The following is a 13,526-nucleotide window of genomic DNA, read 5'->3' as shown; positions in this document are numbered from 1 at the left end:
GCACAGCTGGCTAGAAAGACGCTATTGATCTATTCCAGGGGTCTTCAAACTTGGCCCTTTTATGACTTGTAGACTTCAACTCTCAGAATTTCTCAGCCAACATGCCTGGGCTCAGGAATTCTGGGAGTTGACATCCACAAGTCATAAAAGAGCCAAGGTTGCCTACCCCTGGGTCTAGTGTGATGTATGAAGCACATGGAATACACTATTTGAGACCCAAAGCTCTAAAATATTATTGAAACCAACATTATTGTTGCAAATTTAGCGCTAAATACCTTCAACCTACTACTTTTCTACAATTCAGTATCTGACATCTCATAAAGTTGCAGATAATTAAAACACACACTAGGAATGTTTCAAGTTATGAGCCAGCTGCTATATGTCTGCATTTTGATCACATGACCATGAGGATTCTGCCAGTCGTGTGAAAAACGGTCCTAAATGACTTTCAGTGCTGTTGTAACTTCAAATGGTCACTAAATGAACTGTTATAAGTCAAGGACTATCTGTACACAGAATTATACTTCTACCTCTCTGGCTTTTTTTGTGGAAAGTATTCTAAGTAAAATGTTTTCGATTAAGAATCGGAAGCCAGCCAAAATGTAAGACTTAAACCTCCCACCCCACAACACACAGAGATCATCGTCCCCGCATTCTAATATTGGAACAGAACTACTTCCCGTAACAATTTATTTTTAGCATTTACTATTTTGTCTAAAATTAATTCTTGACTTTTAAGATTCACTTTTTTCATTATATGCAGAATTGCCACACTAACAAACTCACAGAAGTAGTGCCCTTCCAGAATATTGTATTACCAGAAGTCATAACCAAAAGCTAAAGCTGCAGAAAGGAGCCTTTTGATGTATCATCCTGCACACTTCCAGTGAGAACAAATTTGATTCCCTGTCTGTTCAGCAAAAGCCCAGAATAGTTATGCATACTTGTGATTCAAGTAGAATATTTTGAACTACAGGTAGTCCTTGACTTACGCTGGTTGCTTAGGTCCAATGAACCTCCAAAAGGTACTTACAACATATAATTGAAGTTCTGATGGCCCTCCCCCCCATGCAGTCACATGATCGCATTTTGGGTACTCGGCCTGCATTTATAAACATTTGCAGCATTCCATGGTCACCTGACTACAATTCATGCCTTTTATCCCATGGTCACCTGACTACAATTTATGATTATTATTTTTTTGCTAGCTTTACTTCTGGTTTCCAGCAAAAAAAAAATGCATTGCAGACAATGGGTTTACTTGAGAACGATGGTGTTTGCTTTGCAACTACCACAAAAATGACATAAAACCAGGTCAGTCAAATGAGTGCCTTGACTTACGACTGTCGTGATATATAACAAAAATTCTCGGCTCCATTGCAGTTTTAAGTCGAGCACTATCTGTATTTAGTCTGATTCAAGTGGTCCATAGTATCTCCATGCAGTTCCAATTTAGTTAGCAAAATATACTTCTGTAACGAATGGCAGAGATTACATACACCTTTCTTATCTTCAACCACATAATGTGCATTCTGGGAGGTAAAAATGTGCCAGGACCTCACACATATCCTTTATACCTTCTCTTGCTTGAGCAGTTCAAGTTAGCTAAAACAATTATGGCTTGCTTCTAAACCAGAATTGGAAATGTTTTTTGAAGTGGATCTTAATTTCTGTCCTGAGCCAAACTACTGGATAGTTTCACATATACCACCAGCTTCTCAGTCTTTTAGAACAGGGGTTCCCAACCCTTAGGAACCGGTCCACAAAAGCAGTGAAGCTTCTCTGCACATGCGCAGGATCTAGGTTGTGTGTGGAATCATTTTCCTCCCCTGCCCCGCCTGCCCTGATCTGTGGAAGACATTTTTTTCCCAAAACTAATCCCTGGCGCCAGACAGGTGGGGGCCAATGTCTTAGAGAGCCTCAATGGGGAAAAATATACAAATTTGCCTCTACATATATGAGATGGGGATGAAACTAACATAATTCTCTTTATAGCCTTTCATACCGCTGTTGGTAAAACCTCATTCCCTTTCACAGGAATAAAGATATAGAAAGCCCACAATTACAGACTGTAATTGGAACTGGTAACATATCCTTTATACTGTGGTTGTGAAAGAAAACTCTTGTGACTACACTCAACTACAATGTCAGTTCTGGTCTGGTTATTAACCAAATCACCTATGGACATTAAGTGCAATGTCATGTGACTGCGACCTTTGACTTCTTGCTGGCTTTCCTCTACTTTTTGCCTTTTGGAAGCCAGTTGTGAAGGCCACAAATGACGATTGCCTGAGTATGGGATGCTGTGACCGATGTAAAATGGGTCTTTTTTACAAACTCCTCTTGTAGGGTGTAAGGGTTATGCAAAATTCAGCTAATGAGACATTCCCTCCAAATTTGGAGTTCACTACATTCAACAACTATTTATTCATGGAGCTATCAGCAAAAGCTACACTGGTATCACTCTCACATCAGTTTTTCCCTCACCCAAGCTTAAATAGGAATAACCTGCAGAAATTTATAGATGTCAGGCTTTTCTCCAAACCATGGTAATACATTTTTCCCCCAAGAATTCAAAATGCCGCCTTAAAATTTTTTCAGAAAGGCAAATTATGAAACAATGGAAAGAATAAGGACTACAAAGTTTAAGAATCTACTTCTTTTTATAAGTGTGTTTAAACCCCTGAATTTCTTTCTTACAACTTTGTTGGGAATGGGTGGGGGTCTTTTCTGTTTTGACCCTCTACAAAGTATTTATAAAACAGACATCTCTGTTCCAAGACATGCTACTTCCTGCTTTGCCAGCTTCCTCCTCGACAATAAGATATTCTTTTTGTGTTTCTGTGAAGGAAGATCAAAAGGGGGTAACAATGAAAACATTATGTTGTAAAACAGACACAAAATAGAACCTTGCCAAACCCCACAGAGGTAGGCAAGACTAAGAATTCAAGAAACGCACAGAATTTTGCACAGCTAGTCCTCAATTTACAACCAGTCGCTTAGTGATCATATGAAGTCACTAAGCAACTGGTTGTAAATTGAGGACTAACTGTACAAAAGGTACTTACGACCCAATTCCAAAGTTCCACCAGAACACATGGCCACAATTTGGGTGCTTGGCAAACAGCCCGCATTTACAGCCATTTGCAGCATCCCACGTTCACTTAATGACCACTGGAAATTTAAAAAAAAGGTTGTAAAATTAGGTTGGTTATATAATGACCCACTTTACAACCATCATAACCTCCAACCATAATTGACAGGCTCCATTATGGTCATAAGTCAAGATACTACCTGAAAAATATCTTGTGGCAAGTACAGAAACTTTAAACCTGTTAGTAACAATTTCTCAGCCTCGTGTATAGTGAATTAACTGCAGTGAAGACTTTTTGAATATTTTCAGCAAACCTCTTCCGAGATTTCTCTTCAGCTGGGCTGAGTTGCAGTTTATGAAAAGCTGTCAGCTGAAAGCTGGGCCTTTCCTTTCTCAACTTCCCCACAATCTCTCCCACACCCGTAAGAAAGAACCCCATTTCAGAACGGTATACTGCGCGACTGCTGGCATTTCTGCCTGAAGTTGAAAAAGATCTATCTGAAACCAAGGACTTCAAGGGCAATTAACACTAAGTGAAATGTGAGCCAATTTGGTCTAGTGCAGGGGGAGGCAACCTTGGCTCTTTTATGACTCGTGGACTTCAACTCCCATAATTCCTGAGCCAGCATGGCTGGCTCAGGAATTCTGGGAGTTGAAGTCCACGAGCCATAAAAGAGCCAAGGTTGCCTACCCCTGGTCTAGTGGTTAAGGCATCAGGCTGGAAACGAAGAGACTGTGAATTCTCATCCTGCCTTAGGTGTGAAATCTGGCTGGGTGATTTTGGGCCAATCACTCTCAGCCAAACCCACCTCACCTGATAGTTGTGGGGAAAACAGGAGGAGGAAAGAGTGTTCACTGCCTGGAGTTATTTATTAAAAAAAATAGAGGCAGGATAAAAATAAATAAATAAAAAGTCAGTCTTCGTATAGGACAATTTCTTTGCTCCATCTTGAGTAGAAAAATAATTGTACGCGAGTTACAATAATCTGAGCGGAAAAGCAGGAAGAAACATCTGTGTGTTCCAACTGATTTAAAACGAGCAGAAAAAAGGAAATGATTCACAAACCACAGGTGCTTAAAAGAACTACGTTTTCCAATCCTATATAGGCCCACAAACTAGTTTTTAAAGCCAAATATAGCTTCATCTTCCAGCTCTGGATGTGTCAATTCAAATGAATGTGTCACTTTTGTTTATTGTTAAAAGATTGGCAGTAAATAAGATGGAATGACCAATGCTAGTCTACAAAGAGAATACTGCAAGTCTCCCAGCAGCTGAAGTTTGGGCAGTCTAGTCAATATCACAGAACGTCAGCTTCTTTCCATAAGCTTCCTTACATTGCATGAGATACTCTGGTGCATGTGTTATTATAAGGGAAGGAACTGCAGAGCCTGGAGGCAGTGAAAAGAGTAATCAGGCTAGAATCCCTACGTAGCCAGAAGTGAACTAAGTCCAACCGCCTTGAGTGCCCCTGACTCTTTAACTCTATCCAGGGGCCAAGTGTTAGCTGAGATTTCTGTCCATAGGCTTTTAGCAATAAATCAGCTTTATTGGATGTCTATGAAAGTCATCCAGGTCACGGTTGTCCCAAATGTGTTTTTTCAAAAGGCAACTGGACTTGAAGATGTTTTTGCTTCTTATCCAAGCATCTTTTTCAGTTCAGGCAAAACAAAGTCCAGTTGCATTTTCAAAAAGCACTTTTGGGATAGCTTTAGTGGACCTTCACCTGTGAATCTGGTCTTTTGCACCTAACACTTACTTAGCTGTAAACTGATGCTGCCACCAAGGAAGCATGCAATCAGACCAAACCGTTTATAGACAATGAAATAGCAATAAGCAGATTAAATGCAATCCTATGATTTACACGGTCATGAGACTGAACATCTCCCTTGGTGCCTACTAAGCCTCTGCTCTTCCCAAGCTGAGAAAAAAGAGAGAGGTTTTTTTTAAAACCAGAATACTTTTTCTAAACCTACATCTTTACTTCCAGGTCACTAGATACCACACAGGGCTCATAAGCAAGCTAGGAAATCACTGTGATAGGTAGATACGCTGGCCCAGCTGAGGAAAGGAAAGGAAAGGAAAGGAAAGGAAAGAAGGAAAGGAAAGGAAAGGAAAGGAAAGGAAAGGAAAGGAAAGGAAAGGAAAGGAAAGGAAAGGAAAGGAAAGGAAAGGAAAGGAAAGGAAAGGAAAGGAAAGGAAAGGAAAAAAGATTTAAAGGGACCTGGTAGTTTGCTGTTAAGTCAGAGAGGATGGTGAGAGGGTGTCCTGTGCTAGCAAATACAAAATGTTTTTATGGTGGCTATAAATCTCTTCACAGCAGAGGAAGATGAGTTGAAAAGCCACCCAACATACTTCATAAGCCAGAGTTCCCACGCAGGCAAATCTAACACCAAAGCATCAGACCTGAGTGGAGTTTTGTACTAGTTTACAAAACAGTTACAACAGAGGTCCCCAACCTTTTGGGCACCAGGGACCAGTTCCGTGGAGAGAGATTTTTCTGTGGACCAGAGGGGGCGTGGTTTTGTGTGCTGCCTGGATCTCACAGATGAGGCTTTGCTTATTTGTGCGGCCCAGTTGCTGCATGCCGCGGCCCAGTCCTGGTTCAAAGACCAGGAGTTGGGGACTCCTGAGTTACAGAGTCGGAAACAGCAGACAATCAGGAAGCCAAGTCCAAGGCTGGAAAATTATTTACCCAGAGAAATCTGACTCTCAAAGCCCTCTTTTATAGCATGTGTCCATTTGCCTGTGTCATAGCTCTTTCTTCATTAAGCCAATGAGACATCTTGCTCACTGAACAATTGTACCCTCTCCCCATTTAGTGTCCACAATCTGTTCCAACCATTTGGTCATTAAGCAAAATGGTCACAATGGAACACGTGCCTGACATGTCTGAGAGAGATATGCTGCAAAGATCACTAATTGCTGCCATCTCTTTCATACAAAGTTATCTTATAGTGTCTTGTGCCTGACCCTGTTTTTGTCCCCTCACAGGGCAGAGACACTGCTTAGCCTTAGACAAACTCTCTTCGGGAGCTGTTTTTCTCCCACAGCTTCCCTAAAATGTGTTAATTGCAAGCTAACAAACTCAGGTCCCTGACCTCAATTAGTTGAGTACAACAACCCTCTGCTGGCTGGTGCTGTGGCTGAATCAGTTTTACACTGAAGGCTTTTGTTGTCAGGCTCACAAAAATTGGCCATAAATGAATGAATTGGTTGGAATGATTTTTTTTTAAATTACCATCATATTTGCAAATAGTTGCTGCTAAATGAGGAGTGGCTGCACTCACCCAATCTTTCTAGGTGTTGTGAGGATCTACACGTATTCACGGTCTACTTCAGGTGACTTGGTTGACTGTTGTGCTTCTGCTTAATTGACTGTTTGGGAATTGCAGGCTCATTCTTCAAAAAGCTCTTCCTGAACCTCATCTGAGAGCTTATTGGCTCCTGAGCTGCAAGGTGAAATTCAGAAGTCCCTGCTCCTCCAATTCTGAGTCTTATGATCAGACAAGCCCATACAGAAAAAGGGAAAAATCTGATAATTGTGATGGGCTGTGTTCATCCAGGCAGCCACTTTGTGGTCATATCATCTCCCTGGATGAACATCACAACTATCGTTTTTTTCTCTGCAACAGTTTGAAAAAAAATATCCAAATTTCCTCACTATCACCCCAAAATTGATAAAGCCCTCAAACAACACTGCCCTACCAGTCTTATCTATTGTGTTCTGGCGAGTTAAGTCCCCATTATAAAAAATGCAACCCACCAATAAGCCTATCAAAAACATGTAGGCAGTCCTAAATTGAAAAATCAAAATCTTCTGTGTTTTACAACATGAAATAAGCTTGCTTTCCAAAAGGAATAAGACATTAATGTGTATATGGGAGCTTTTACAATACACTCACAGTTTCTTTAACGGAATTACAAACCATAATGGCAGCCAACACCCATCTCATATCAACAAGAATAAAAACAAAACTCTATAACATAGCTCAAGAAACTATTTTTAAGTGAAAGGAAAACAATCAGACTTAGTTACCTCAAGGCTTTTCATTCTCTGAGTCATCTCCATCTATTCATTACGGTTGAATTTCTCACAAATTAGGAAACCACATAAATAAAGTGATGACTTATCTCTTACGGTAGATAGAGTATCTTAGTCTGTAAACAACAGTTAAAAGACTGCAAATGAAATCTGTTCCAAAAGCACAATCTTTTGTATGCACAGCCAAAATAGCTAATTAATGAGTCTTATTACCAGATAACCATAAGACTATAATTTTAAATGAAGAAGGCAGGACAGTTGCTCAGTAAATTTTCCACCACTTCTGAAGTCCTGCTTTATCATAATTTCCACCAGATCCTTTGGAGAAGCGAGAAGCCTTTGAGATGTTACTAGACTTCAGTTCCCATAATCCCAAAACAATGACCACATTAGTTGAGGATGAGGAAAAAGAGAATCCAAAGGTTTTCCATCGGCAAGTAAATATTTCCCTATTTGTGTCTCACTACAGTCCCTGGAAATGTGAGAGCTATTTAACATTGCCCTAATAATTCCATTTCCCCCCTTTGTAGTATAGCAGCAGGAATGACAATAACTATTCAATATGAGTTGGCAGCATGACTATTTTTGTGTGTGTGTGTGTGTGTGTGTGTGTATGTGTGTGTATATATATATATATATATATATATATATATATATATACACACACACACACACACACACACACACATATACACACTGCTCAAAAAAATAAAGGGAACACTTAAACAATACAATGTACTGTATTTAATAGTAGGATGTCTTATTTTCTGTTGCCTTTATTTTTTTGAGGTGTGTGTGTGTATATACATGTATGTATGTATGTATGTATATATGTTAAATGCTTGTTAACTATTTAGATTACCTTGCTAGGCCCCAAACATGGGACAAATCTTTATTTCCTGTTTCGGCCTAACTGAAGGCCATCCACAGGCAGTAGTATATATATAGGTCTTGGCGTATTCGGGTCTTTTCCCGTGTAAGATTGATAGTGTCTTGACGTTTCGACGAGGTCCCACTTGTCATCTTCAGGCTGGTGTCTTCGGCTTCTTCAGAAAAGAAAAAAAACACTTCCTCCCTTTTCCAGCACCAACTGCGGTGATTCAGTTAGTGACCATGGCAGGAAAAGTCGTAAAATGGGCGTGATCCATTTTACGACTTTTCCTGCCACGGTCACTAAGTGAATCACCACAGCTGGTGCTGGAAAAGGGAGGAAGTTTTTTCTTCTTTTCTGAAGAAGCCACAGACACACACATACATATATAGTTCCTCTTTACACAGAGAGAGAGGTGGGTGGAATACCTCAAGGGGAAAACCTCCTTACAGTGCAACTCATCGTTCCCCTAAGATACTGTAACCCATCTAACATTCTCAGACGTTGGGAATACCTCTCCCATCATCCCCAGCCGTCACGGCCACCCAGAGTAAGGAAGCCACGTTAGGAGGGCGTCATATTGAGTCGAGTATAAATCAGCCCTCCCGAAACTGAAGCTGCTAAGCGTTGCCACTTTTCCACCCCTTCCTATCCTCTTCTAGTTTCATGCGGTAGCCGGCCCTGAAACGCCACTTTCGGCTTCCATCGCTTCTGCCTGCCAAGACGCGTCGGCAGCGGCGGGAAACGTCCCGCGCCTCCCCGCGTGCCCCGGCCTCAGCCAAGAGGTGGCCGCCACCCTCGCCCTCCCCCGCCGTTTCCTTCCCTCGCCGAAAGCAGAGTCTAGAAAAAGTTAACTTAGGGGGGACGGGTTGTTGTTGAAACTTTTCCTCAAGGGAGCCACGGCCGGGGCTCCGCTGGAAGTCTGCCCAAACCCAAAGGCAACAACAACAACAACAACCCGCAGCGGGGAGGAGGTTAGTTTTCTTCTGGAAAACTTCACGGGCCGCCTCATTGTGGCACGTCGGGAGGAGACGAAGAGGCACCGCCGGCTCAAGGCGGTGAAGGAAAAGGCTTCCTGAGTCGACTCCCAAGAACAGCCAGGCGGAGGGAAAGAGGCTCCCTGAGGAGCGCGCTTTCCTCCGGCCGGCCGGCCGCCCTCCCCGCCAAAAAACGCAGCAACCCAAAAGCCGAATTTGGGGGGGGGGAAGTCTCTTATTCGATGAAAAAAAGAGAAAAAAAAAACCCCAGGATGGCATGGGTAAAAGACCCCCCCCCGGCGTTGAGATGTTTTTCCAGAGCGACACTGGTTAATAACTCCCCCCCCCATTTATTTTCTAGGAGACCCTCCCCCTCCCTCCCAAGTTCTCGCCAGCCGGAGTTGCCGCGTTCCGGCGCCCGGGCGACCGAAGGGGCGCCAAGTGGCTGCAGACAAGAGGCGCTCCATCTCTCTTTCCCCCCCCCCTCCCGCCGCCCAAAACCCGAAGATTGATTGATTGGCAGACTCACCACGCTGAAAAGAGCGCCGCGCGCGCTGGAGACAATTCACGGGCAGCGGCAGAGCGCGAAGCCGAGGTGGGCTCCGGCGCCTTCCATAGCAGCTTAGCGCGGCGTCCGGCTGATGCTCCGCGCCGAGCTCTGTGCGGAGAGCGGCGACTCGAGGCCGCGGTCCCCGGTCCCGCCTCTCTCTCTCTCTCTCTCCTCCTCCTGCCTCGGCTGCCGGCCGCCACCTCCGAGCCACTCCCTGCTTCGACGCTGACGCGCACGTGGCTTCTGGAGGCTGCTACTGCGCAAGGGAGGCGGCGGGAGGTTTCCGCTGGGGATGCCTTTTGCCCTGGCTCCGACGTGGACCGGTGGAGGAGAGATGCGGCGCCCCGCTTTCGTTGCAACAACGGCGGCTGTAGTTTTGAGAATGCCTGCTCACCGGGCAACTCTGCTCGCGCTTATCTCCGCTAGGAAGAACTCATTCGTGCCGATATGCAAGGTTGCAACCTATTGGGGGGGGTCTGTTCAGAAAGGAACCTCGCCCACCTCATTGATGCTTCATCACCACTGTTGTGCAGTGAGTTCTTTGGAGGGGGTAAGCAAGACGAGAGGTTGCAAGCAGGAAAGTTGCTTTATCGAAGTAAAACGGGAACAGAGCTGAAACAGAAGCTTCTGCACAGCTACTTATACGGTTGGTCACTGGGCGGCGGCCAATAGGTTTAAAGGAACCCTTTCCCGCCCCAAATCATCCAATGATCTACTTGGAGACAGAGAATCTGGGTAGTTAGTCAGTGACACACTCTCCCTCCCTCCCTCCCTCTCTCTCTCTCTCTCTCTCTCTCTCTCTCTCTCTCTCTCTCTCTCTCTCTCTCTGTGTGTGTGTGTTTGTGTGTGTGTGTGTGTGTGTATGTATACACACCCACACCCATATATAGATGTTGCTGAACTAGAACCATATCTTCCCTCATTGATCATTCTGGTTGAATCTACTCTGAATTTTAGCAACTTCCAGAAGGACACAGGTTCTCCAGTCCTTATTTGAAGCTCATTTTAGCCCTTGCCAATAAGGAATGGAGAGCTGTTATTATTTCTGGTGGGCTACAGTAGTAATGGGGACCCGGCGGCTCAGTGGGTTATGACACTGAGCTTGTCGATCAGAAGGTCAGCAGTTTGGCGGGTCAAATCCTGAGTGCCGCATAGCAGAGTGAGCACCTGTTACTCGTCCTAGCTTCTGCCAACCTAACAGTTCGAAAGCACATAAAAATGCAAGTAGAAAAATATGCAAGTAGAAAAATAGGGACCACTATGGTGGGAAGGGAACAGTGTTCTGTGCACCTTTGGCATCTAGTCATGCTGGCCACATGACCATGGAGACGTCCTCGGACAAGCACTGGCTGTTCGGCTTTGAAACAGAGATGAGCACCGGCCCCTAGAGTTGGAAACGACTAGCACGCATGTGTGGGGGAACCTTTAGCTTTTTTACAGTAGTAGTAAGATAACTAACTGAACATCATGCAACATCTAGGAAAGGACCTGCTATGGGGAATATGTTTCCCCTTCCTCCTGCTGTCTCTGGAGGAAGTGGGGGGTAATTGAGATCCAGTTGCTATAGGTCTGCAGGAATGATGGGAAACACTCTGTTGTCAGCCATGGAGGCTGAAATCATTCCATGAATTAAGCCCAAACTGAACAAACCCCAGACACTGGAAAGCATTCTCTGTATTTAGATGAATGTGAATGAAAAATGACTGATGTTATGAATTGTGCTAATATGGTTTGGTCTAGTTTAGTGTATTGCATATGCCCAACTGCTGTGATTTATAAATAATGGTATAGCATTTATAAACTTGACCATTGTTTAAACCTAGAAAGCATGGTTAAAATAAATCATGCTTTAATACATATAGCATTAACTGTGTGTTTACTTACTCTGGTGATTTTTTTTCCTTTGCAGAAATAAGTATGCTTACTCTGACAATCTTATTCTGGGGTCCCAATTTAAAACTTGCTCTTAATTTGGGATGGGAGGGCATCATTTTTAATTTTAGGAAAAATACTTCCCCAGTATTTTCTTGAAGCTACAGTTTATGGTGATGGAGAGGGAAGCATAGAATCTACTTACATATTTTAAATTAGGAATCTGCTTTTTCATTTAAACATGTTTAAATGTGCTATGAGTAAGATTGCATGTAGCTTGCTTCTGACATCTGTAGTGTAAGAGAAAATGACTTTATGCCATAAATGATGGACTTGATCACTTCCATTTGAGTAATTTTAACCTGGGATTTCTAAAGGAAAATCCCTCTGTAAAAATAGCAGCTTTTATATTGTTGTTGTTATTTGTAGTTGTTAGCTGCGAAGTCATGTCTGACCCATCGTGACCCCATGGACAATGTTCCTCCAGGCCTTCCTGTCCTCTACCATCTTCTGGAGTCCATTCAGTGACTCCATCCAGCCACCTCATTCTCTGTCGTCCCCTTTTTCTCTTGCCCTCAATCTTTCCCAGCATTAGGCTCTTTTCCAGTGAGTCCTTCCTTCTCATTAGGTGGCCTTGGAGATCATCTAGTCCAACCTCCTGCTCAGGCAGGAAACCCTATATCAATTCAGACAAATGGCTGTCAAGTCTCTTCTTAAAAACTTCCAGTGTTGGAGTATTCTCAGCTTCTGGAGGCAGGTTGTTCCACTGATTAATTGTTCTCGCTGTCAGGAAATTTCTCCTTAGTTCTAGGTTGCTTCTCTCTTAGTTGTAGTATATTTCACTAGTAAACATGTCTTGGTAACAGCTTCTTTGTTGTTGTACTCCCTTAATGTTGTCTTCGTCTTAACTCCAGCCCATGACTAAGACAAGCTTAAGCCATTATTTACTGTGTGTCCTTATGACAGCACCATCCAAGGGCAGGCTGAAAGTGTATACATCTGTTAAGCTTGTTACTTATTATCTTTTGGGGAAATCAGATAACTGCAGTGACTTCAAACAGAGGTGGGAGAGGCAAGATAGTGATTTACTATGGGATAGGGTTACCAGGTATCTGAATAGGCAACTGAGGACATTGATAACTAGAAGAACAAATGATGGGGAACACAAGGACACACTATCTGTTTACCTTTCCTGGCATCTGCAACAAAAATTATAATGAAAAACTGCAAAAAAAATCTACTTAGGCCTACATGTATATGAAAATTACTTTTTTCAGCATCATTTTTTTTCACAAGATGGTGGCGCGTTCACACGCAGTGGCTCTGAGCTTCCGGTACTGGTGTGTGGTGATTGGATTAATATGCGTATCGATGAATGTGCACAGTGTAGTGCAAGGGGCTAAAATAGCCTACTCACATATAGAGCTGTTAAACATCGGGCTTGCAAGGCAATCTGAAATTACTGGTCATTTTTAGCAGTCACAAAACATACCAAACTGCATAGCGAGGCCTCCAGGATCTCCATGGATTGTCTTCGGGCTGGGGAGGAGACGACGTAAGCGAAAGAGAAAGGAGCGAAAGCAAAAACGTGGCTGCAGGGCTGGGATTCTGACTCGACTTCGAAGGCAGCCTTTTAGACCAACATTACCGAGCCTTTTTCTGAGCAATGCCAGATCCCTCGTCCATAAAATTGACGAATTACAGCTGCAGTTAGCAGAAAGCAGGCCTCTCCAGGAATGCTGTATGATCGTTGTCACGGAGACCTGGCTACATTCAGAGATACCGAATGAAGCTGTGGAGTTGATAAGCCGAGTTTTTCACCGCTCTGACAGAGATAAACGCTCCGGGAAGGGTAAAGGAGGAGGACTGTCTGTGTACATACACTGTGAATGGTGTGTTAACAGCAGATTCGTATACACGTATTGCTCCCCAGATGTGGAACTTATGACTGTTATATGTAGGCCTTTCTATCTGCCTAGAGAAATTACTGTGGTAATCATTATAGCTGTTTATGTTCCACCTGATGCCAATGTCAACATGGCACTTTCTAAGCTGTATGACATCATCACCAGGCAGCAGCAAACTCACCCAGAAGGCGCTCTTGTCGTGGCTGAGGACT

At 43.4% G+C, this 13,526-nt stretch overlaps 1 protein-coding gene across 1 annotated transcript in view; it reads right to left on the bottom strand.

The window, feature by feature from the left end:
- The window catches only part of LRRC8C (leucine rich repeat containing 8 VRAC subunit C), a 35,348-nt gene extending 25,660 nt beyond the window's left edge, over positions 1-9,688 (bottom strand). Inside the window, exon 1 of the mRNA XM_083359322.1 lies at positions 9,515-9,688. The gene's annotated coding sequence lies outside the window, so the exon portion shown is untranslated. The remainder of the gene's footprint in view (positions 1-9,514) is intronic.
- Positions 9,689-13,526: the final 3,838 nt, after the last annotated feature.

This window comes from Vipera ursinii, assembly GCF_947247035.1.
Source record: "Vipera ursinii genome assembly, chromosome: 3".
Taxonomy (NCBI): Eukaryota; Metazoa; Chordata; class Lepidosauria; order Squamata; family Viperidae; genus Vipera; species Vipera ursinii.
The sequence above is the reverse complement of the archived record's forward strand: the minus strand, read 5'-3'. Positions and strand labels throughout refer to the sequence as shown.